This window comes from Lutjanus erythropterus, chromosome 4 (genome assembly GCF_056507025.1).
Source record: "Lutjanus erythropterus isolate fLutEry1 chromosome 4, fLutEry1.hap2, whole genome shotgun sequence".
Classification (NCBI taxonomy): domain Eukaryota; kingdom Metazoa; phylum Chordata; class Actinopteri; order Lutjaniformes; family Lutjanidae; genus Lutjanus; species Lutjanus erythropterus.
Genome location: NC_139320.1, coordinates 34,893,199 through 34,920,098, shown reverse-complemented (window position 1 = coordinate 34,920,098; position 26,900 = coordinate 34,893,199). Strand labels below are relative to the sequence as shown.

At 40.2% G+C, this 26,900-nt stretch overlaps 1 protein-coding gene across 1 annotated transcript in view; it reads right to left on the bottom strand.

Moving 5' to 3' along the window:
- The window catches only part of ppm1lb (protein phosphatase, Mg2+/Mn2+ dependent, 1Lb), a 72,035-nt gene that overhangs the window by 43,998 nt on the left and 1,137 nt on the right, over nt 1-26,900 (bottom strand). The gene's annotated exons all lie outside the window — the stretch shown is intronic.

Genomic DNA, 26,900 nt, shown 5'->3' with positions numbered 1-26,900 from the left:
TACAAGGCAGATATACAAATTATGCAAGATAGGGCATTTGACCTTGTTGAAGGTCTGTGGTCTTTGAGTTCCCTTCTCGTTTACAATAAATGTCTATAAAATATTAGTTTCTCCACAGAAAGCTAGTACCATAAAAAATGAAAATAAAACATAAAAAAAATTGTTAGGCCAAGATTAATAGAGTCCCAGGCTGTGTTTTTAAACCCATTGGGAATTTTGACTTTGACTTTTGACCATTTGAGGTTGCTGTAGCAGCAGCAGTGGTCAGTGTGGAGTATAGAAACCAGAGTACCAGACTGAGCTAGCAATATGAAATTTTCTGTTTCCACAGAACAAATGAAATATTAGTTGTTTTACGTTAAGCATGTGAAATAAAATGGATCATTTGTTAAAGGTAGAATCAGTAGGATTTGTCCAAGCTTTTTGTAAAAGCACCAGAAAGATAATAGGACATCAAATACCAACATTTTGGGTTGGTAGAGCATCCCGAGCACAGCAAAATAATGCAAAAAAAAAAAAAGGAAATGCAGCCAGAGGGCAGGCTGCAGATACAACCACCACCACACTTCTAGCAGTCAAAAGTGATAATTGAGAGGGATTATGTTTATATGAGTTTTTACAGAAAATGTTGGACATCTTTAAGATAGCACATTAATTGTAATTCCATTATGTGTTAGAGCTAAGCACTAGTCATTTAAAAAAAAATACATTAGGAACCCCTAGTGTATAAAATGTCAGAACGCAGTGAAAAATGCCCAGTAGTATGTCCAAGAGCCCAGTATGACATATGCAGATCTCTTGGTTTATCTGACCAATACTCCGAAATCAAATGATATTCAGTTTAATATCAAATATGACAAAAAACCCCATCAAATCCTTAGATTTCACAAGCTAATACCATGCAATGCTCGCTTCAAAAATGATTAACTGCTTATCAAAATAATCTGACTAATTGATTAATCAACTTACTGTCTCAGCTCTAAATACAACATCACTGTCATTAAAGAAGACACCTGACGATTATTGAAATGCAGATTGAGTCGTCGAGTCGTTGACATCCTGAAAAGACGCCACAAGGCACACTGCAGTTCGCTCTGCCAACTGCCACTTCCACCATCCTGAGTCAACAGCTTCCTGGACTCTATTCATCCCTTCCTGTGTCCACCCATTCATGATTGCTCTCATCTCCATACAGCTGGCTTCTCTGGCGCAACAGCTCTTTCAATTAAACAACATGGCACGCGTGAAAAATAACCCAACAGTGGGCATATGGTACAAAGTAACCATTCCATATTTCACGTGCACATGCACCTAATTTCCATATACACATATACACAGTGTGTTGAGCAGCAGCAGCAGCAGGCGGCAGGCCCATAATTGGGGCAACCCATAAATAAGGAACAGAGTGACGCCTGGATTTCTGCTGATCTGTTTTGCAAGAGATGCATGTGTGAATAAATTGATGGCTTTTCATTTTAACAACACCGCACTCTGCTAGTGTCATCTGGATCACTCCCTCCCTCTCACACCTTTACGTACTCCTCCTGCACCAGCTCACAGCTACACCTTCTTTCACCTCTCATCATATCTCTCTCTTTCATTTATGATCACCCCCCCCTCCTCACTTCCTTATACCGGTGCTTCGATCTATACCCTCCTTTTTCTTAACCTCACCCTCTTTTCTCTTGCCTGTCACTCTGGAGACAGATGTTGCATTTATCACGTTAATTACAAACTGCCTGCCTCTTCTCTCGGTCTGATTAGCGGCATAGGAAAAAAAAGCACCACTGAAGAAAGCCACAAATAGAAGTGCTTCACTGAGGCCTGTGCAGGTTCATCACAAGGTTACACAATTCCAATCCTAACCGCAGTCCTCTTGCTGATTTTTGATTTTACAAAATATAATGCAGATTTCTTAGCCTCAAAGGCATATTTCCATGTATATTTGACCATTTTTTCTTAATTCAAGTTTAATATATACACTTTAATGTGGGACAGTGATGTTTTATTTTATAAACTCTCCAAAGACACACTGCATTTCAAGGCTGGGTTACAAAGCTTCTGAAAGGGAAATGATTAAGGCTGAACGCTTTGGTAAAAAAGTCATATTGCAATTACTTTGACTGAAATTGCATTGTATTGAGATGTGCAATATGCTAAGTGGAAATGATCAGTTTTGCATTAAAATTTTTATGTTCACTGAAAAAAAGTTAATAATGCATGAACACAAATTCACTATTTTTTTTTTTTTGACATGCAATTAACGCACGTTCTGTTATACTGGCCTGACCCATAGTTTGAATCAGAAGCCAGCTTCCCTGTCACTCAATAATGTAAAAGTTTGTCTTTTTAGGCAACTGGCTCAACACAAAGAAATAGAAGTATAGGAGGAGGGAGATGAGAGAGCTGATCGAGCTGTAGCTCCACCTGAAACCAGGTAAAAGGGAAAACAACGCTGACCCACAGCAGAGAGAGAGAGAAGGCGTGAGAATATGGACAGACGTGTCAACTTGATGTAAAAACTTTTTATGATGATGAATCATAATGTTACTGTACACTTCTGTGGTGCGTGATTTTTCCCTCCAAGTCTGATCTGTGTACTTTTAAATACCTAATTACTTCATGCTAATTGATCACAACAGTGAGGGAGGAGAGATGAGCTGCAGAGAGGAGGGAGGGGGAGCGAGTGAGTGAAGTGCCGATCAATATAAAAACTTAATTGATCATGAATCCTGATGTTCCTGTACAACTCTGTGGTTTAGATACTACAGATTAAAATATATTTAGCTGTAAAGGCCAAACTGACAGATGCTCGTCTCCTCCACAAAATGTTTGTCACTGCGCTGCATTATTGTCAGTCATGATGAAGAGTCCAGACTCTGTCTCTCCTCTTCATCCCCTCGGTGTGTGTCGGTGTGCAGTTTGCTGTCTGCTGATGTAAATGATCCTGCTTCCTTAATACAAAAACATGAATATTGCACATCGTTTTCGTCATTGTATTAACTGAGCTGAATAAAGGTAAGGACTAAAGAAATAAACTATTATTAAAAATAATGATACTAAATGTGTGTTTTGGCCTTAATGTTAAATTGAGCAGGTCATTATACTTGTCTGTGCCTGTTGGGCTTGGATTTATCATGTAATTATTTGAGCATATTTTTTATGCCAAATGCAGTGTCTCTAAGGGTTTCTGGACAAGATTTGTCATGGTTTTTGATTAATGTAGTTTATTTAAAAAAGTTACATTGGAATTACATTTTAAATACTTGAAAAATATCTATTGGCTGGTGATTGAAGCAATTCCATAGGCCACTTACATGTTTCACCAGCAATTGGGTGATGGCTGGAGCTAAATGTGTATGTTCTATATTCTGTATATTATATTCTGAAGAGGGCTGTGAGTAATGATTGTTTTCATGATGGATTAATCTATTGATTATTTTCTCAATTAATCGATCAGTTAGTCCATAAAATGTCAGAAAATGGTGAAAAATGTCAGTGTTTCTCAAAGCCTAAGATGACATCCTAAAATGTCTTGTTTTGTCCACAAGCAATTAATAATCAATTAATCATTGAAGCTCTAATAAAGAATACCTGCTATATCGTTACTGGAATTTGTCACTCTCTCATATCAATATTGGCCCCAAAAATCCCGAATCAGTCAGGCTCTAGTGAAAATGTGACTTTCCTTCAAAAGTCACAACATTGGCCTCCTGGCAACTCCCCCACTCTGCGTTCCCATTCATCAGAGAGAGGAAAAAACACAGCGATCAATGCAGCGCCTGCTTGTGTGTGTGACATAAAGCAAAACCAAAGTGTACTAGCTGATAAACATACAAACATTCATAAAAATCAATACGCTACTCCATCCACTCCTGCTGCTCTCATAAGGCTTCCTGGTGAAAATAAAGGCTTTTTTTGTGAATGCCTGTATGTGTGGATGCGTCAGTCTGTGGGGGAGTACAGACCTCTATCAATCAGAGGAGCATTGATTAGATTCAGCGGACTCGGGATTTGAGGTGGACTGTTAAGTGCATATGGGGACAAGGCTGTGCATGATGAAGCTTTGAATACGGGAACAATCCAGCAGAATAGGACTGGGAGTAAAGAGAAGTAGCTGCTTTCAGTGTGTGAGTCATGCCAGATACAAGGACAGAGACAGAGGTAGACCCTGCATCACATCAGTCTGTGTGACAGGCCTGTGGGAGACCAAGACATCCCTTCCCACATTCTGGCAGAGGAGATACTGGCTCCGAGTAACGGATGTCTCTGAGAAATAATCTCATCCAGGATCACAGTGTCTTCTAACACTACTCTTCTTCGATCTGCTAAAGAAAACAAGGCACTGACTCAAGCTGAATCAGTTACGGTCTGGAAGAAACAAAAACAACATTCTCATTGGCTTCGCTGATTTTCTTTTTCCCTTATTTAAACCTTGAACTCAACTTATTCCCTTGGGTCACCCTGATTTAAGAGGTAAACAGTATAATGACAGACGACGAGGTGGTGATGATGACACACGCTGCTCCATGATGGCTCAAATCTCCAGCGCAGCCAAGTTCCCATACAACATAATGAGGACAGGATGTGTAGCCAAAGACCAAACCCAGTGCCCACTTTCCAAAACAATCCCAAACGCTGCCCATTACAGCTTAAAACTACATCGTGGGCATTTGGGGCTGGCCACGTTCAATAAGCTTCACGTGGAAAGTGTCCAACAACTTTCAGTCGGGTCTAGCTAATGAATTGAGTCGACGCTTATATGCTGAATAAGCCTGCCCACGTAGGGGAATAATTTTGGATTAAAAATGCTTCTAATCATTTTTTGCTCACTTTTGGTTTGCAAGCTCTTGACAGCTTGTACATTTGTTGTTGTGCCTGCCTGGTGAGGGAGGGCTGCAGGCGCGGTGGCAGAGCCAGCAGGCGTCAGGCCACGGGTCTCCAAGGCAGCCCAGTTTCCACAGCAGGTGCAGTGCCATGATGGAGCAGACCCACTCCACTTTGGCCTGTTCACTATTTCCAGCCTTAGACACCAACGCTCCCCCCAAGGGACCGCCTGCTAAGAATAGAGGAAGGATATCTCAGCCTTTGCTGGATGAATTTTTACCATTCTTTTGTTTTTTAGTGACCTCTCACAAGTCTCTAAACTTTACGAAGGTGCTTGTTATTATCCTTTTTTCCCCTCATTAAAAAGCTGAATGAGGCTGCAACTAATGATTCTTTTCATAATTTTATTATGAATTAATTTACTTATCGTTTTATCAGTTATCAGTTTTATCAGTTCATGACTATCAGTTATTTGATTGAACTATACAAGAGTAACAATTTCCCACAGTCCAGAGTGACTTCAAATGCAGGGCTGCAACTAACGATTATTTACAATTTTCAATTAATCTGACAATTATTTTAATTAATTAATTTTTCATTTTAAATTAAATCAATTAATCGTTTATTCTATAAAAAGTCTCAAAATTGCAAAAAAAAAAAAAAAAAAAAAAAAAAAAAGAATGCCCACCACAGTTTCCTAGAGCCTGAAGTGATGTCTTCAATTTGCTTCTTTGTGCAACCAACAGTCTAATATGTAGGTGACACTTGAACATCTTTTTTCTCAATGGGCTGAATCCATCGCTGTTTGCTTTTTTGGGGTAATTTTGTCATTTTATTTTGCTAATTCAACCCCTGCTAACCTCTGTTCAAAAAGTCAAAAATGACATTTTTGGCAAATTACATTTTTGCTTGAAAAATGACTGAAACAATTAATAAAGAAAATAGTGGGTAACTAATTTTCTTTGGAGCTAATCAATTAATCAACTAATTTTTGCAGGTCTATTAAAATCCAAATGTCTTGTTTTGACTGACTAGCAGTCGAAAGCACAACAATTTTCAATGCATAATGATATAAAAAACAAAACAAAAAAATCCTCACACTGTAGAAGGGATTTTTGCCTGAAAACTTATTGAAAAAATGACTCAAAATATTTTTTTGACCTCTCATCAGGACTCCATTGTCATGCAACACCAACTAAAGTTATAGGTAAAGGTCAACTTTATTGTCACATATACAACTATACACAGTTCAATGTACAATGAGATTCGGTCTATGCATTTAACCCATCCTAGTAGTTAGAGCAGTGGGTGGCTGCTGTGCAGCACCCAGGGAATAACTCCAGTTCTAAGCCAGTGCCTTGGTGTCACAGATCTGGCATGTGTATGGCAGACTGACAGGCATCTAGGCATACATACAACAGTCTTTCTGACAGTATACATATGCATCTACAGGGTCCCATAGGTGCAGAATTTGCCGAGACTCTGTTCAGTCTGTCAGTCTGTAAGAAGCAGGAGAAGTCTCCAAAAAACACAAGACGACAAGTAGTTTGTGCACAGTGTGCTGCTGCAGAGCGCGTGCCATCTCTATAACACATTATGATTTCTATGTGTGTGTATGTTTGCACATGCATGTGTGTTGTAAGTAAAAGTCGTGGACTCCCCTCAGGACTGGAGGCAGCAGACTCTTTAATATTTCACAGCAGTGATAAATAAGTCAGACAGACTGCAGAGAGATAAGGTGACTCTGCGGGTAGGGGTGAGGAGGGAGGAGGAACGAGGGAGACAGAGGGAGAAAAGGAGAAGGGGGAAATGGATATAGCTAGGTGGAGATATATATAAGGTAATGGAGCAAAAGGTCAGAGAAAACATGAGGAGGAGGAATGGGGAAAACAGAAATTATACTATATAAGGAACTGCAGCCAAATTCCAGGCACCTCTGGCAAAAAGTTTAATATCTGAATGGCAGACATACAAATCAAAACCTAAAAACCTGCAAAGCTCAAAAATCCAATCAGATGTGTGATCCAAAGGAGACACCTCTGTCCTCAGGCACACACACACGCACACGCACACACACACACACACACACACACACACACACATCTCCAATTGCCCTCCCTTGACAATACCGACCTGGAGACACTCAGGGTGAATGACAGATTTTGATTTCTGGAGGACAAAAGAGATCAGAGGGGGCTCAGGAGGAGGAGAGAAAGGGGAGAAGAGAAGAGATAAGTAGGTAAGGCGGAAGGAAGGGGAGGAGTGGATGAGGAGGTAGGAGGGAGGAGAAGCGCGGGAGAGAAAACAGAGACAGTTACTGTAGGGAAAGGTCAACAGAGACACAGAGCGAGTGTGAGAGAGAAGATGAAAAACAGAAGAAAAGAGGTGGAAAACTATGCCATGCTCTTTCTCGGGGGAGGAGCTGCCCCCATGGTGCCATGGCCTTCAGTCTGACAGACAGATGATCAAAAGATGAAAAACCTCCACTGGCACTTCATACACAATCTAACACACAGCTTATTGCACAGTTACAGTACGTTTAGCTTGTCTGTCAACCGTCGGCTGTGCACAGACTCTTTAAAAGGAAAGTTTAGATATGGTGTTGTATGAGGTACTTATCAATAATCAGTGTGTTACCAACAGTGGATGGTGGTCAGTGTGCCCCCAGATTGGAGAAGCAGAGAAGTACCAACACAGAAGCAAAAAAATTAACTGCTGTGGACAGGGTCAGCAACAAAATATAATTTAGCACTTAAAAGGGTCAATTTTTAAAAAAAAATTAAATCAATATCAGTGTAATGTAAAGCGTATGCCATTGGTTACTTGGTTTCAGCTGGCATCCTTGCATCCACCATCCTTGGGAAACAACCACAACCTCTGAGCTGCAACCTACATGCTAAAAATAAACAATTATTGTCTGGGACATTAATGATAAGAATGTAAACAAGCTAGTAAACAGCTAGCAGTTGTTACCTTTTCTTTTGTGGTGATTTAGCCATTTTAATGCCAGATCTCACCTCCTGACATGCACCTGTCTACGAAAACAAGTTCCTTTGCAACACTATTTTTGCAGCATCACCTTCGCTGCATCCTGGGCTTAGCCCTGGCAAAGACGTCTGTGAGTGGTTTAAAGAAATGCAAACAAAGCAGGATGTTTTTCCCCCCTACAGAAGAATACTAATGTGTGGAGCCAGGCTTTTCTCCAAGACTGGGGGCTCTACCACAAAACGAAAATGCCAGAATTGAATACTTTAAGCTTATACCAATAAAAAGGCACGCATTTTGTATCTCATTAATTATTAATCAATTATTAAATTGTTAATATGTTCAACTATCAATGAAGGAAAATGCACAAAATTTGCAACTCCTAGTGAGATTTTTTAAGCGGTTAAAGTACCTTTTGTTGCTGTTCTTTGTTTAGCTTCCATGCTGGTGCTCCTCTCTGCTTCACCAAACTGGGGGTGTTTCGACTGCCATTTACTGTAGGTATAACATTGATCATCAATCATCATTGATCATCAAGTACCTCATACAACCCCACATCAAATAATCTGAACTATCCCTTTAAGCCTCTGAATCTACACTAACTTGATGCTTTCTGATTAGTGCGAGAGTTATGCTGCAACCCTAGAAAATCTTCAGGCTATGGGCAAGCTGTCAATTCTCAGCATCCATGTTTTTATCTCCATCTCCTCTGAAAGAACCAACTTCTTCCCTGCCTTTTCTCCTCCCTAAAACAGCAGCTTTAAGCTCCTTCTCCCACTATCTTCACTTCCACTTCTGTAAGCCTGTAGCATTTTTATTTCCCGGCTGCTTTGTCAATTGGTCTTCTTCTTTTTTTCCTCTCAGCATCTTTCCCCTCTCTGTCCTCTTCTCTCCTCACCCAACTGAAGGCACCTATCATCCATGCCATCGTTTTCATCTCCACTCACCCTCAATAAAGCATCTCTCCTCCTCTGAGCAGCTGTAAGTATAGCTACCGGCTCTGCTGCTGGATAAGCTCATTAAATCAACTCAGGAAGAGGGCAACACATACAGACTTCTCAGGATAACAAATATACTCAGGTACTGCATGTGTAAATGTTGCACAAGAAGGCAGGGGGTAATCTAAAAATATCCAACAGGAAGGGAAGGAGGAATTAATTGGGGAAATAAATAAACAGACAAGAAGGGGAGGGATGGCAGAAAAAAAAAGTAAGTGAATCCATGGAGAGAACGTATAGTCCCAATCTCCCCAGTGGGATTAGTGTAAATCTAATCTGCCCCGCTGTCTCTTCGACTCCTTTTAGCCTCGGCTTAGAGACGCTCTCAGGAAGAGAGCAGGGATCCTAAGAGCCTTGAGCTGTTAGCATTAGCTCACGTCACCGTAAGCTTCCTCTGCACCACACTAATCAATTACCAACCCTGCTTATCTGCCTCTAAACTTCCCATCCACTCCAAGCCATCACCAGCCCGTGACCCTCAGCACACACACACACACACACACACACACACACACACAGACACATACACACATGCACACACACGCACAGCTCCATTTACCAACACAATGGATCTGATGGACACTGTATATCCACTGGCCTAATGGATAGTCACCACCATCACCACAGTTTAGTTTCCATCAGTCCAATTATCATATTTAAGGCGGTAAGATGCAATGGCTGTAAGAGGAAAGCATATATGGAGAAAGCCAAGACTGTACATAGTTTCTGTAATGCAACAAAAAGAGCTGAAATGATTAGTCAATTGATGTAGCTCATGATGTGATGATGTGGCTCATTTATTATTGATTAGTTATCTGAGTCATTTCTAAAGCAAAAAACACTCTAGTTCCAGCTTCTCCCATTCTCTTTTGGTTTTCTGAAAGTGTTCACATGTGCACTCATATGCTGGTTATGATCGAGTTTTTGGGATGTCCAGGTTATCAGTTTCACACGTTAATGGCTTATCCTGGTTTCTAAACACTCTTTGTTGATACAGACTATAGTGACTCAGCTGCAGGTACATGATCAGAAACTTGGATAATGTTATGATAACATATACTAATAAATAATCAGACTTTTCATGTTCCGTGGAAACACCACTCCCTCAATGTGATCAAAAACAGTGACTTAAAACCTATAAATTTTAGGGCTTTGGACTGTTGGTCAAATTAAATAAGTAATTTAAAGAAGTCACCTTGGATGGACATTCTACAACCAAGTGGTTAATCAATCAAGAAAACAATTGGTAGGTCAATCAATAATGACAATGGTTGTTAGCTGCAGTCCTACTTTCAGATATAATGTTGTTTGCTTCACTGTAAAGGATTTAAGCTCTCTACTAGCAAAGCATAATTAAGTTCATGTTAATTTGTTTGAATTTTTAGTTTTCAGTCCTAAAAGTGGCTAAATGTTTACATTTACTTGTGAGATGTAGAGATGTGTTCTCCTGGTTTTTATCAAAAATATATCATAAAAATGATCAATAATTATTGATAGCGACTGAAATGAAACATTTTATCGTAATAAATCTTTCATTGCCCAGACCTACATGTATGGTATTGGGTTAAAACATTTTGTATTGATCTAATTCCACACTGTTATGATTTAAGATGCAGCACCAAGATCATTTTAAATTAGGTAACTGTGCTGAAATTGCTTATATCAGCAAATGCCTAGTGCCAATGTAAAAATCGAGTTGGATAATCAGGAAAAATGAATATGAGAGTAGTTATGACACCGGGGTCAGAGCATGTGAGCAACCCATTTCTGATTTTCAGAATGAGGCCAGCAATACCTCCAGAGGCCTCAAACATTAAGCTCTGGCAGCCAGTAGATAGCCACATCCCAGTCAGATATAGGCTAAGCACAGGGTTCACACTCAGCTTGCTAGCTGTGGTGTTTACCTACTGTTGACTTGGTTCAGGGTTACAAACAAAACAGGTCAGACAAATCCAGCTTGGAATCAACTTTAAATCCCATTGGAGGATTAAGGTTTATTTATTGCCGTTACTATGATGAACATGAGGGCTTCATCTTCAATCTGTTTGCAAACAGCTCTCAATCTGCTTCTTTGCCCGTTGTCTGTTTCCTCTTACGGACTAACAACTTAATCTAACCCTTACACAGCAGATGGTTCACCAGAAAGCTGTACCAGTGTTAGATTGCCCCTGCACCACCCTTCTCAGTAAAAAGAGGGAACCACAGATGAAAACAACAGGGTGAAAAGGGTCATAAATCTCAAAGGGCCATAATCAACAGTACATGGCAGAGATCCAGCAAGACCCCGCTATACAAACAATCACACACTCAGCCTAAAAATACATGTGGAACACACACAGACACACACTTGTGTGCACACAAGATCCCTCCTCTTCTCCCAATTTTAATCACAAGCACAAATTAATGACATGCTGTGGAGTCAGATCCACTCTCTTATCCCACGAGCCTTCGTTACAGTGTAAATTAAAGACAACCTGGCTCAGACTCGGTTCACCACAGAGTGGATTTGAAGGTTTGTAGCTCGCAGTGAATAGAAACCATGTGCAAATATCAAACATTCATATCAGCTGCATTCCTCCTGTCTGGACGGATCGATGTCTGGAAGGCTGCGCAGCACATGTGTGCGGCAGACCGGCTCCAGCATTCAAACTTTAAACATACATACAAACACGCAGGCAGTGCAATCATACCCTCAACACAAATACAAACCCAACAACAGTGACGCATCTAAAACTTTGTCTGTGCACACAAAAGGTTTATTTCTCTCTAAATTTTTGAGCACAAATTTGTTTAAGTCTGACAGATGTGGCAAATAGAGATGCTGATTACACATTATGATTACTGCACAGGTGTGCCTTAGACTGCTTGCAATAAAAGGCCACTCCAGAGTTTTACACCAGCAAAGTTAAGAGGCCCTGTGGCAAGTATCTTTTGATGGGTTTCAGGCGTGGGTCAGTGACAGACAGCATCAAGGTATAATTTGCTGTTATAAATAAGTGCTTCATTAAACACACATTTTTAAAGAATCAACGACTATACTCGTTTTACAAAGAATCTGACCACGTACAGTCTTGGAATGCTGTATTTTCAACAACAACAAACTGACTTGTAAAATTTCCTTAAATAAAAACTGACAAACATCACATGTATAATTCATTACAGCATCCAAATGAGACCAAAATATAATTTGTCTCTCTCTGTGTTGACTACTGCACTTGTTTTTTGTTTCAAAATAAGGTCCATTGGGGGAGACAGGAAGGGGAGGAACTTCGCCCCTCTATAGCACATTTACATTTCAACTAGCAGATATCATTTGTGTGGTTTCCAGCCATTACATGTTTCCAACTGAGAAATGTATGAATGGATATAAAAATACATTCCTTGAAAATGAAATTCCTGAAGGCTTGATTATCTTGCACAGGTGCAGTTTGATCTTGAAAAGACATTTATCAGGCACTAAACTATGGCTGCTTCACATAGATACCATGTTTTATGTCATGACCTGCCCTACTCTGCCTCTGACTTCTTAACCTAACCCCAATCATGCCAAAACCTACCCTACTCAGCCAATGAAAGAGTACTATCTAATCAGGCACAGAGTAGGCCGGGCATGATGTTGCACTCTGCAAAATTGGTATCTGTAGCCCTATTTGTAAAAGCTGTAGTTAAAAAAAATGAAAAATTAATGAAATGAATTAATGAAAAAATTTGAACAAAATCAAAAATGTTGCGTTTTATATTTTTGTTGCGTGTACATTCAAAATGAGTAACTGTGAAATGTTTCATTTTCATCTGAGAGAACATAAGATTTTTAAAAATGATCAAATGGTGACTTGTGGGCATGAATAGTGATGGGAGACGGTGGCAAATAAACACAACCAGGAGGCCTGTTTCCATTTACCAGGATGCACCTGCCCTACCCAGAGCAACACGAAGAGAGGAAGAGACACAACTGTGAATGTTAGAAAAATCACGGCCCCCGGTCTCTCTCTGCACACACAATCACACCAATGTCGCTAACTCTGAACAGCTGCGACTTGCTACCTTCTCTCAGCCAACATTCTTCTCCCGCCGCCCTTCACTGCCAAGACAGCGAGCAGGCAAACTCCAACTGACTCATCTATTTTCTCAATCACACACACACACAAACGCACACACACACACACACACACACACAAACAAACAACTGTGGAGCCAGTGCTGGCATACAAACTCCTAGTCAGATTTAAATTGTAGACGATACTCAAAAAAAAAAGCAGCATTCTTTCATTTCAGCATTTTATATAACTGGCTTCTATGTGAAGAATGTCCCCCTTTCAAAACAAAGTGTAGATTAAGACCAAGAAGCCCAGTCAATTCCAGCCATGTGATTAGATTTAGAGACGGCTAATCAGCTGCACACCAAAAACACACATAAGACTGTGCAATCTAATAGCATTGCTTTGGACAAATATAGTACTGCTGTAGGCGAGCATTTTGCATTCAGAGCCAGACTTGTAGCCTCGCAACGAATTGGATTCTAAACCTGCACTTCCAACACAATCAGCATGCTTGGCACTTAAAATAGGCAACACATCACATGGGGTGGTAATGTTAGTGCACCACATCGAGCGACTGAGCGTGGCAAGCAGCCGAGGCAAGTGTGGACACAGTGGGGGTCGGGGGAGATGCTATAATGGGGGGACAGCAGGTTGACATGGCCTTGGAGATGGAGCTTTTGTGGCCCATTCATTCGATGCCAACCCCCCTAGGAGAGAGGAGGGGACGGAGAAAGGAGGGGACGGAGAGAGAGGAGGGAGACATAGGTGAAAGGAGAAAACAGGGTGATGGGAGGGTGACAAGGGAGGGGGGGTTGGCAACCTAACACAACAGCTCCATTACTAAACTCACCCTTCAGTGCCATGTCAGCTCAAACTAGCCTTACTGGGAGAGAAGTGGGAGAAGTGGGGGAGGACAAAGGGAAGCTAAACACCATGAAGCTTCACAGACAACTTTTCAGGCAAGACCTTCTCTCAAAAAATAAACATACACCGTGTACAGTACAGTCAGTATACAGCATGAAATTCTTTCAACTGTTCTAGTCTCAAAATTACAAGTCAATTATAACATCTCAAAAGTGCCCATACTTAAAAAATGGATTCATGCATGACTTCTTCTCTGATGTACCACAATGGTTCAGTGTTATCCACAATCAATTCGAAATTGTGTTTTACATGAGACATGAAGTTATATGTGGTACAGTGTCAGGGTACAGGGTCAAAATGATGGAGAGGGTTTGGTTTCTTACAATATCTTTGTAATGAAAACAAGGTTGTTTTTTTCATGTTCAGTTCATCATTGCCGATGTTTATGCTGATTACTGACAATTTGGCAGTTTCAAATACGTTGAAAGTGATAGAAAAGTACATTTGAAAGTGCTATTTAAGTAATTTTGTTTTAACTTTATGTCAATCAATGCCAATGTTTGGCTATATGAATTGGTGTCAATTTATTTGCCTTGCATACAAAAACACTAATATAGTGATGTTAATTTAAATTATTATGTTAGGAAGAAACTAGACTCACCACCTTCCAGTTGTATGCACCTGTGTACCAGTAAAGCTGCAGTTTACATGTCTGTCCAGACTCACAATGCATAGTGAAGATTTTAAAGGAATTTAGTAAAAAGTTGTAGAGAGTATTTTTTGGAAAAAAGTACAGTGTTTCAAGTTTTCAACATTATAATGTCACAGTGAAACTTAAGTTGACCTTTGACTTTTTTGATATACAATGTCATCACTTAAATCATCACAGACTTCTTGAGTTATGGCCAAAAACATATTTTGTTAGGTCACAATGACCTTAACCTTTGGCTTCCAAAATTTAATCAGTTCATCTCTGAGTCCAGTTGGATGTTTTTGGCAAGTTTGAAGAAATTCCACTAGGACATTTTTGAGGTATCACTTTCACCTGAATGGCACAGATGGACAATCTAAAAATACAATGCATCCAGCCACAGCTGTCGCCTACATGGAGGCATAAAAAAGTGGTACCAGGGCATGGTTGACCACCACTTGGATCTCTTAGAACTTTTAAATGTTATAGAGGAGACTTTTATGAGTAATGAGCATTTGCTAAGATTCCTCAAGATTCTTTTTCTCCCATTAAGAACATATTGGGAACACAAACCCATTGTTTATGTTAATTTGTGTGAGGTTTACCCACTCTTTTTGGTAAAATGCGTGAACTAAATGGTGATTGGTGACATGGTAAGTGTAAGTACGAGTGTATGAGTGTGCGAGTGTGTGTGTGTGTGTATGAACAATGACCTTGTGGCTTCCTTCTGCTCGAGGTGTGTGTATATTTAGTCAGGGGGTTTTCAGAGAAGTGTTTGACAGAGAGGGGTGTTAAATTATTGAGCAGTCACTGCCAGCAGGGAGGGACGGCACACTGAGGCTGAAGAAGGCACTCTTATCTGGTACTACATGCTGCTGGCAAACACACACACATGAAATTATGTCACACGGACACAAACACCTATCAAACCAGAGGAGTGTATGTTCTTTATAACCTGCTAAATACTCTTATCTTAAGAGAGAAGAAGGTTTTACATCTTAAGACACACCGAGGCTAAAAAATATTAAAATAAGTGGATTTATGAATGAGCCTCACATTTATTCCATGGAAAAGGGATGACAGTGGAAAAGAAGAGATTACAGATGTTTACTGCGGGGCTAAACATTTAGGTTGCTTGACAAGCAACAGCCCCCATTCATCCGTTTAGTTGGTGTGCTTCACTCCGTGACTCCACTCCTCAGTCGCTCCCCGACAGTCCTCTCACTGCAAGGAAAACAAACCTCACCACCAGGGACAAATTACCGAAAGGTCAGAAGACTTTTCAGCAGAACCCTCCAGCTCTCCTGTCTCTTCTCTGCTGCACAAGCATTTTCCAGCAGAACTTGACCTCTCATCCTGTGTGCTTTCCACTTTCTGCTTCACTTGACATCAAGGACTGGCTGAAATGTTGAGCATCACCTTTCGCCACAAGTGACAGAAGTAGGTAACAGTAGTAATGAGCAATTTTACCGATCCTCATTAGATTAGTTCCTCTTTTTTGCCTTGTGCGAAGTGCAGAGTTAACTGCCGGGGCTGCCAGGAATTCAGCCCTACGTAAGGACACTTCAGGGGAGCCCTGCTGTGGATGCTTCAGCCTGAGACTGTACCATCCTGCAGAGCAAATTTGCCAGTCACAGCCATGTTATAGCTTGTAGATGGGAATGAGCTGGCCAGTGAAACCATGTCCGCAGAGGGATTTGATGTCCTTAAACCAGCAATAACTGATTTATTGCCCATTTGGGGGAAACAGAAACAAGCTGTAAACACATAGCATTGATATATTATCAGTTTTTAAGCTGACTGTGTAAACTTGTCAGCAAATTGTTGCCTATTTACACGTCCAGTACAGGGTTCGACATTAACCATGGCCCTATTGTCTGACACCCAAAAAGTTTTATATATTTCAATTACGTGGCCCCAGCAACCACCAAGTTTTATCCCCTCACTGCGACTGAAGCCTCCAACACAACATTACAGTTCTACAACCATCCAGATTCCTTCATGCCGTTTATTTCAATATTCCATTAAAATAGCAATCACAACTCATTACCAGCTAACTACCAATATGTCGGGGCTACTTAAATATAGGTTTACTAAGGTTCTCAAACTGCTAATGCAGTCTTTACAGAGGAACCATGACTATGAAAAGAACACCAATGAAAATGCATGAATGAATGGAGGCAGGAGTTTGTGTGCTGTTGTTGTTGCGTGCTGCTGGTGTCAGATTCTGATTATTTTATTGTCCATTAAATTCACATGAAATGGAAATTTGGCTTCGGTGCTGGCGTATGGGGAGAGCACAATCCATACACAACAATACAATCAATACATAATTTCACATTAGACACATACAATCTTAACATAGACAAACTCTTACAGTGACTGAGTCATAAAAGCGCTGAGTGAATGAATCTGGCCAACAGGTCACTGGTTTTTCATCAGAAACACCACATCACCATTCAAGGGAAAAGTGGACGACACTGCCTGTGACCGCCTGACGAATGTAAGTTCAGTCTCCTTGTAGCTCCGTTTTGGTCTCCACCAACTCCTGAGGGAAATATCTGGCTCCAAAGATGCCAAATGCTCCACTGTGTTCACCAGCTAATTGCCAGCAATTGATGGATTCACTGTCAACTATTAAATTAACTGACAGCTGTTTTTAAGAAAAACTGTCTCTGATTTCAGTTTCTCAAATGTGAATATTTTCTGGTTTCTTTACTCCTCTATGACAATAAAATGAATATCTTTGGGTTGTGGACAAAACAAGACATCAGCTTGGGCTTTGGGAATCAAAGCATTTGTCACCATTTTCTGACATTCTATGGCCCAAACAATCGATCGATTAATCAAGAAAATTATATCCAGATTAATTGCTAAAAAAAAAATAATCATTACTTGCTGTCCTACTATAAGGGGCAAGCCCTATCATACCATGGGCAAGTCATTTCACATTAAGTGATGTGAGCCATTGTCAGTTTAAAAAAATATTGATTATAGCCACTTTAACAGTTCTAAAATTCTCTATCTTAATTTATGCATTTAGTGTCATTTATTTAAAAATGAGTGCCTGTCCAGTCTCTTTTATAAACTTGCTGGGGGCACTGATTGATGATGTGATGTGGAGTAGTGTGAAGCAGGTGTCTGGTCCTGATAGGCCTTTGGCATTTCTGTCTCTCACGGTGAAGTTGTCTCTCCCTGGAAGACCAGATAACACCAAACTGCCCCCTCTCATCTCCATGTGACTCCCCAATGTCCATGAAGGAGAAGCAGCACACCTTCTGGTGCAAGCTTGCAACACATGCATAAATATTCATACACACACACATACACTTACACACATATATACACACACACACACACACATTGCTGTCCTTGGTCTTCACACACTCCCTCTCTTAGTTTGCTTTCTCTCTAATCCTGTAATGCCGACAGTGCAATTAGTCACATGCCGGCTCTTTCTTTCATCTTGTGCAAGCAAACTCAGGAGGAATTCAAACTGCTTAGTATCTTAACTATGTAACCCACCCCGTGCTCCTGGAGTAAAACACAAACACATTAAAACACCTAAAATTCAAACACCAGCCTGTCTGACTATAAAATGTCCTTCACTGTGAAGAAGCTAAGAAGGTGAGCTGTGCTGCATCACTGCTTCAGCTGCTCTCAAAAGTCCTGTCTACTTTGGAATTCAAGAAATTAATAATGGAGTGGAAAATGAAATGGCCATTCAGCCTGAATATGAAGCACAGAGCTGAGGACAAGTTAAGAGCAGAACTGCTGTCTGAGAAGACAGAAAGGATCCCTCTAAAAATGGTCATCGTCCCTGTGGTTTTAGCACTTTTTTCCACTTCTTTCCTCTGTGCTCTCCCATTGCCTCCTTCACAGTTAAGAGACCATACTGTATCTATCACAGCCCACTCACAAACAAACACCACTACATGAAAGGGTGAGCCTGCAATAGAAAAAGAAATCAACAGAACAAAAGCTGAAAGGATGGCAAAACAGACAGAGAAAAGCAGCCCCCGCACTCAAGTTAAACAGCCTTGTAGTGAGTGTCTTCTCTGTAGTCTACAGTTAAGGTAATTTCGCAGCGCCTGCAGCCACATCTTGACAGTGAGGCAGGGAGGAGAGAAGGACCGACTCTCTTACATGCCAGTAAGGAACAAATGGCTCATGTTGCCGTTATATGGATGGAGAGCCCAGGGTTATCACTTTCATGCAGGTTATTCCCATATGTCAGCTAAAAATCAATCTCCATTTAACAGATAAATCCCTTCCCTGAGCCAACATCTAATATGACTGAGACCGCCGATAGCCATTTTCACATTAAACACTGATTTTTAACACTTTGAAAATTGAATTTGCATTGGTGGGTTTGAGTGGGTGTTTGGGGCAGAGAGATAAAGAAGAAAGGGAGATTTCCAGATGTTATTCAGTGACTGATGATTTATCTGGTAGTAATCTGATTGGTTCCAGTAAGGTGGAAGAGTAGTGACAATGTCAAACTTACTGAAGGATTCAGTTTTCCCTCTCAACTTTCTACGCTCCTACATATTGGACTCTCGTGGTGCAAATCACAAGTTTCTTCACAATATCATCTATCTATTTTTTGGACAATGATATGATATTTGCTGATATCATAAAGTCTGCCAGGACATGATTTTGATTTGTTCAACACAGGCTAGCAATCAATATGTTAACACAATCAGTTACAAAAGAAAGTCCCTCTCCCTTATTTTCTGCTTTTGGCCATAAAAAAAACAACAACACATAAATAACTGTAACTTGTTGTTAAGTGCACTAAAGTTTATACATAAAACATGGCTTAACAACAAGAACATGTAATAAAAGTATAAAACTGGGCTCAATAACTGTCAAGGCTCATAGACAAACCTCTTGTTTTTTACTAATCACCATTATTAGCTTAAGCCAATAGCATTTTACATTGCATAAATTAGCCTAGCGGCTAGTGAACTTTTCCTGTACTCATAGCTGAACAAATTACATGTATTATTTATACTTGTTCCTACTGACTGCTGGTTTAACTCACTGCATCTTCCAAGAGAAACCACAGACGACTTTCAGCCTGCATGCCATCTTGGGATCACAGAATTTGAATCACCACTGACCATGGTACAAATACAGACTGACACTGTAAGGTTTAGTCTGAAGGAGCGAGATGAGGAAAACAATACAACTCTCATATTTGTACACTAAGCATGCAGCTACAGCCAGGTGGAGATTAGCTTAGCATAATCACCGGAAGCAGACAAACAGCTAGCAAAATTGGAAAAAATACACCTTCTACTTGGACTGTATCGAATGATTGAGAGCTTCTAAGCCCATCGCAGTTGCAGAAAAAAACCCAACTCAAATTTCAATAGGAAGCTGCACCTTGCTGTTAGGTGTGTAGTATTGTTGCAACAGAATTTTTTCTGCTGCACTGCAGCTACCTGTTCTGTAGACTAGTAGGTGCCGATTATGATCTGCCTGATAGCAAGTCACCATTAAAAAAAATCAGAAGGAAGAAATGTGCTGTAGCTGCCATTAGCATGTTAGTTCAGTTAGCAGTCCTATGGGATACAACCTCAATGGAGGCCAGTTGAGAGGGAATGCAGCACCTGAGGGAATTTAACATTACAGCAGCTCCAACCGAACACCAACTCTGAAATGATGACAAGGTGGTTTCAGGAGGTGTGAAGTGGCTGAGGAGTTTGTAAATGAGAGACTTCATTTGGAACTTATTTATTAAGTTCCCATGTTGTATGAGGTTATACTGTATTGAAATATATATTAACAACAAAATGTTTAGTCTCCTGCTGGTTGTTCCGACACATTCAGAGCCACCACCCTTTTAGCATTTAACGAACAGCTCGCAAATATATATATATATATATATATATATATAGATAGATATATATATATACATATACACACACATATACATATATATATATATATATATATATATATATGTATATATACACACATATATATATACACACATATACATATAAGCATAAGTAATCAAATGTATATGAAATATGTGCAACAACTAGTCAACTCATGGCTTGAACTGACGACTACTGGTCGACTAGGAAAATATTTAGGCGGGTGGCAACAGTAGAGGCTTCAAAGCTTTGTTCACTGCCATAGTAATTGATGGCAAAATTAGTATTCAACAAGTCATAGATTATATATTTTCCCCACTGGCTGCTTGTGCAGCTGGTGTTCTGATGGTCTGCCTCAAGCTTGCCCTGAAGTTCCTGCTTCTTCCAGCGGGTCCCTGTAGTGAGTGCATCTGCTGTGGGTACACCAGCCTTAGACTTGCTTTCCCTGCTGCCTCTCCCTTCTTTCAGACCACCACCTCTCTGATGGAGAGAGAAACAGCACCTCCAACGTGATCTGGACAGAGGCCGACAAAACACCAGTAGCATGAGTAGCGACATGGAGGCAGCCAGCGGGCCAGAGAGGAGGAGGAGGAGGAGGAGGAGGCCCTGTTGCTGAGACGCACAGCTGCGCTGTAGCCAGCATATGTGTATGATTGAGAGAGAGACAGGAGGGAAGAAAAGGCGGGCTATTGCAAGCAGTGTCCTTTTAGTTTTAATAAATTACTCAGAGGGCTGCTTTGCTTGACTTCGAACTCATGATATCTTGCCATGATCAAGGGGAACACTTTTTAACTGCACAGTGAAAATTGCACTGTAAACACTTGACAACCTCTGTTCACACACAGCAGTGAACAAGTGAATATTAGTCAGAGTCATTCTCAATGCCCTCAATTTTGTGTCAGTTTTTCCCTGTGGCATCAAAAATGGTGCTGACTGTCAATATCTTCAAGGATTGTATCAAAGTTGGAAACTCCAGTATCCTGACAACACTAAGTCTAAACTTGCACCTACCCTGAGGTCTATCATTAAAGATGCATTAGGTGTTTTTATACCATAGTGCAAAATATTTATTACCTGCATCATTTTCATGGGTGTGATTGCTTTGCCAGTAAGTACTAATGTTACCGGGATTACATCAGGTACTGTGATTCCTAGTTTTCAAAAGCTCCACTTACAGTCTGTACTCTTTCACAACACCTGCTACTTATGATGTATGACACTGTTACAAGAAGAGCAAATGGTTCTTAAAGCACAAAAGCAAAGAAGCGTTTTATGTTTCTATCAAAGATGGTACAGAGAAACTGTCAATTTTTACATCAATCTATAAGCAAAAATGACAAACGTTACCCATTTCACCCTCTCAGTTATGGGAATTTTCTGCTTTTCTTGGACTTATACAATAGAACTGCAATGATTAGTCAATTAATTGATTATTCAATCAAAAGAAAATTAGTTTCCAACTATTTTGATAATTGATTAATTATTTCAGTCATTTTTCAAGCAAAACAATCAAACATTTGCTAGTTCCAGCTTTTGAAATGCAAGGATTTGCTGCTTTTATTTGTCATTTCTGAAAGTAAATGAAGAGTCTTTGGGATTTGCACTGTTGGTTGGACAAAAGAAGCAATCTGAAGTCTTTTTCAGAAGCATTTTTTTCACTTTTTGACATTTCATAGACTAAATAATTAATTCATTTATCATGAAAATAATTGTGAGATTAATCAATAATGAAAGTAATCGTTAGTTGCAGCCTTATGTGAACGTAAAGTAAATCTCTTTGGGTAGTGGGTGACAAGTCAAGCAATTTGAGGATGTTACGCTGGGTCATTTTTCACCATAGACAAAACTATTAATTGATTAATCGAGAAATTAATCATAAGAATAATCAATCATAAAAATATTAATTAGCTTCAGACCTGATTGCATTTGGACCTTCTATCTTTTTCCTTGATGTTTTTGTTGAATCTCTGCTGTAATTAGTTTGCTCACTCACACCACAGTGAAAATATATTTCACATTTCCATCTGTTACAGGCCTCCCGAGCAGTGTCCAAGACCTGTTGATGCTGATGAAAAATTGTGGACGTTAGATAGATATTGACACTCATCTGCCATTGCTTTAATGAGTGTGTGTGCGGTTTGAACAAGCAGCGTGTGTGTGTGTGTGTGTGTGGAAAGGAATGGAAGCGGCTGACACCTCACTAACTAGCCAGCTGAGGCAGCCAGTATTCCTGGTGTCGCCCTGGGCCACACAGCATCCCTCTGCTTTATTCAATGCCCTCTGGCTGAGAGAAAAATCTAGATTTGCTAAACAGAGGAAGTTGTTTCCGAAGGCTGCTGTCTGGCAACCACTGCACACACTTCAAAAGAGGGCGTGGGAATGAAAACAGACCAAATTGTTGCCCATGGACATGCAATGATAAAACAGCCTCTCGCCTACATTGGCAAATCTGAGCCTTCTTCTTATTGCTCTTACTCTCACCATTGATGCTCTCTCACTCATTTTCTCCCTTTTCTGTCACATATACAAATATATATATTTCTGTACTATTCACTATTTATTTCTCCTAGTCTCTAGACCATATGTGTGGTAGCTGCAGCAGGACTCGCAGGTGAGGCCACCAGTCTCTGAAAAGGAACTCCACAGAGAGAAGAAGCACGGGGGAAAAAGGCCGCAGGGAAAACAATCCAATGACCACTTTTGGTCAAAAGCTGCAGCAGTCAGCACCGCGGCCTAAAATTTAATTTCCCCTAAAAGAACAGCTATCCTCTATGCCTTCAGCTGCCTATTTTTAGCATGTTATCGTTCAGCCTCAATCAGACCACAGCAGTCAAACTCAGAGTGAAGAGAGTTGCTGTCAGGCCCCAAAACAGCACAAAGCTCCTAAGCAACCAGAACTGGCTGATCAAAAAGTGTGTAATGTTTAATGTACAAGCTGAAGTGAGGGAATGGAGGAGAAGGTTAGAGACGGAGGAAAATGGGATACGCTGTCACTTACAGTTTGTGTGGCTCTGTTGCAGCAATACTGTCAGCTGAGGTCATAGTTGAAGACCTGAGAAACAATGCCGGTGTTCATGCATGCCATGACTTCATGATAAATCAGTGTTTTCATGTTCTCATCTAACTCAAATGCTCTTTGTCCCTTTAACTGACAACTTTTTCTTCTTGCTGTAAAGCTTTTCCCTTTCTGCCCTGGATGCATTGCCACATCTATGTCAAAAGACAACATTAGTTAGCACCAAGAAACCAGAGAGAAAGGAGATTTCTTAGCTGCCAACAAGTATTGACTGTGGGTGGACAGTGACTAGCAAATCGGTGATATAATGGCCCACTTCAGCTAAGCTTCCCTCATAGTGTTGAGCTCAGCTAGCTGCCTCTGAAGCACACTGATTTGAGTTCATCCTCCTTCCTGCTATAATCATGTTAGACCACGGGGCCTATGCTGTCTGCATTCTAAAAATGTTGTTTTGGCAGGGAAAAAAACATGAGAGATGGATATTTTCGGCATGATTTTAAGCTGTAAATAAACAAGATGCAGTTGCCTTGGCATTTGGAACAGAACAGAGTAAGTGTGGGTGAATGTGCGCTCTCCACGGCTGTAGCAAGGAATTATGGGTTCCTACGCACGGTAGGGGTCCCTGCCCCACTTATCCAGAATTGCTTGATGACAAATGGGCAAGGGTAGATGACCAATGGCCTCCAGGGGCTGTGTGTCCCCTGATTTTTCCCAATTCAAGTGAAAACTTTCATGGAAATTTGCACTAGAGCTGCAGTGATTAGTTGATCAATCAATTAGTTGTCAACTAATTAAACATTAAAACAATTGCCAACTATTTTGATGATTTATTCATTGTTTTGAGTTGTTTATGTGTTCTACTTATGTCTCACTGCATAACCAATTGTCTTTCAGGGACAAAATGAAATCAAAGTAAATTTTTAAGAAGAAATGTCTCCAATTTCAGATTCTCAACTGAATACTGTCTGTCTTTAGTCTTCTATGACAGTATACTGAATATATTTGGGTTGACAAGATAAAACATGGATCTCGGGAAATACTGATCACTCGATGTTAACAATTTTCTGACATTTTATGGCCCAAACAACTAATCCATTAAAAAGAAAGTGGTTGCCAGATTAATCAATAAAGAAAATAAACATCAGTTGCAGCCCCGATTTGCACTACTAATGCACATCAACTGACATAAGGGCCTTAAGTGGGCTCCGCTTTATTACCTGACCTTGACACCCTGTCTCAAAAGTAGTGTGAATACCTTCATTATTACTTAAATCTTTTATCAGATACATCACTAATTCATCAGCTGACAAAGAGAATTTGTCCTGAAAAGATGAAAGTGTAGCAGCTGGTCAGAATGAAAAGAAAAGAAGAATGGGCTAAGCAGGTGTAACTCAACTTTGGACACTGGACTCTAGACACTTCAGATGGGAATAAAATAACTTTGAACAATTGATAAAACCACTTAATTTCTAAAAAGTAAAGTGTTAATTGTAGTCGTAATACGGATACTTTCTTGTTAAAAAATGCCATGTTCCAAGTTCTCGAAGCAGAGGTGAGACTGAGTCATTCTTTTGCAAGTCACAAGTAATTTTCAAGTCTTTGCTCTCAAGTCCCACGTTGAGACAGGCAAGTCACAAGTCGTAAAATCTGAGTTTTGATTACTAAACAAATTATAATGAACACGTCAAATGTAACGGGATTTTAACAATGCAGTTTCTTGGTGCATCTTCAAATGTCGTCATCAAATGTATGACGCGAGTCTGACAAGTCCCAGTCATGTCACTCGAGTCCGTACCTCAAGAAAGACAACTTTGGCTTGCTCCACCTTGTCTTATCCATTCATTATCCGTAACCACTTATCCCTGAAAGGCTGGAGCCCATCCCTGCTGACATTTGGCGAGAGGCATCGTACGCCCTGGACAGGTCGCCAGTTCATCACAGGGCTGACACACAGAAACAGACAGCCACTCACATTCACACCTCTGGGCAACTTAGAGTCTCCAATTGACCTCATTAGCCTGCATGTCTATGGACTGTGGGAGGAAGCTGGAGTACCCAGAGAGAATCCACGCAGACACAGGGAGAACATGTAAACTCTTCACAGCAAGGTCCTGGCTGGGGGATTCCAACTCTGAACCTTCTTGCTGTGAGGCAACAATGCTAACCACTGCACCGTGTCGCCCTCCACTTTGTCTCACTTTTTTAAAAAAAACAGACATTCTCACAGCTGTTTTTAAAGCAATGTAGAAAAACACAAACAAAAGAGAATACAGTTCTCGGAAAAAAACAATGAATACTTACTGTGGTCTGACGTCTCACAACTATAACAGCACACAAGGAAGGCTAAAGTAATACATACTGCCATATATAAAAAAATGTTCTGCATGTAAATTGATGTCACCAATATTATTAAATGCTGTAAACTAAAATATATAATGGCATCTGTTACCTCGCATATTGCGTTTCCTCCTTTGTGAGAAGGAGGCTGCACTGCTGAGGGTTCAAATGAGCGCACACTTGCCAGTGGAATTCATCAATTTGTCAGGGTCAGTCATGTTTTTTGTTTACTTTTGGCATTGTGCACCTGGAAGACTCTGAGGTGGGAAGTTGGAAACATCAACTGGGAAATTCCAACTTCTAACGTCTTGAATGAAGCAAACTTCCTGCATGAAATTACTCACAACAAGGTCTGTGGATTATGTTGAGTAAATGGATCATGATTTCTGCAAAGAGAATATATATTATTATATAATTTCTTTGCTCTTTGAACACCCAAAGTCAATTAACCTCTAGTTCCATTACATTAGAGAAAACAAACATCTCTACAGCTCATACTTCACAACTCTGCAACTCACACAAAAACAACCTAAAGGGATAAATAGCACCACAGGCCAGAGGAAAAATATGTATTTTTAATTTGGGGATGAACTACCCCTTTAAGGCATCTTAGCCTTGGGACCCCTGCACCCACACACCTGTGTCCAGGGTTGCCACATCCGCTGTTTTCCCACAGAATTTGGCTACTTTTGACATGTTGCTGAAGGTAAAAAAAAAAAAAATTGCAGATTGGGCAGGCCTATTTAGTATGCAAATTAAATTAATAATATCTATGAATAAAGATCAATATCTTGATGGAAATTATTTGTTCATCCCCAAATTCTATCAAACTTACTCCAGGCCAGATTGGCACATACACACATATCCATAAAGGTGTGTATTTACTGTAAGTATATGATTAAAATATAGTGAAGTAACATGATAAGGTGTCTGAGTTGCAATAAGGTATTACATTAACTACAGTAGTATGCATCTATACAATGGAAAAACAGTAAATTTATGTGGTCCAGACAGTCAGTGACAAACAGGAAAAACTAAAAAACTGAAAAGCCAAAGCAACAGGTTAGTTAGTGTTCACAGCTATATATTATCTAGAATAATATACTATATGTAATTACACAAAGCCATTTTAGGACCTAAGTGAAAGAACAGTTCTGGGGGAAATGCTTTTTGTGCTGGCACACTTCACATTTATGGTGTTATTTTGCAGATATTATAATACATTTTCCAATGATAGCAACGCTGCTGGATTTT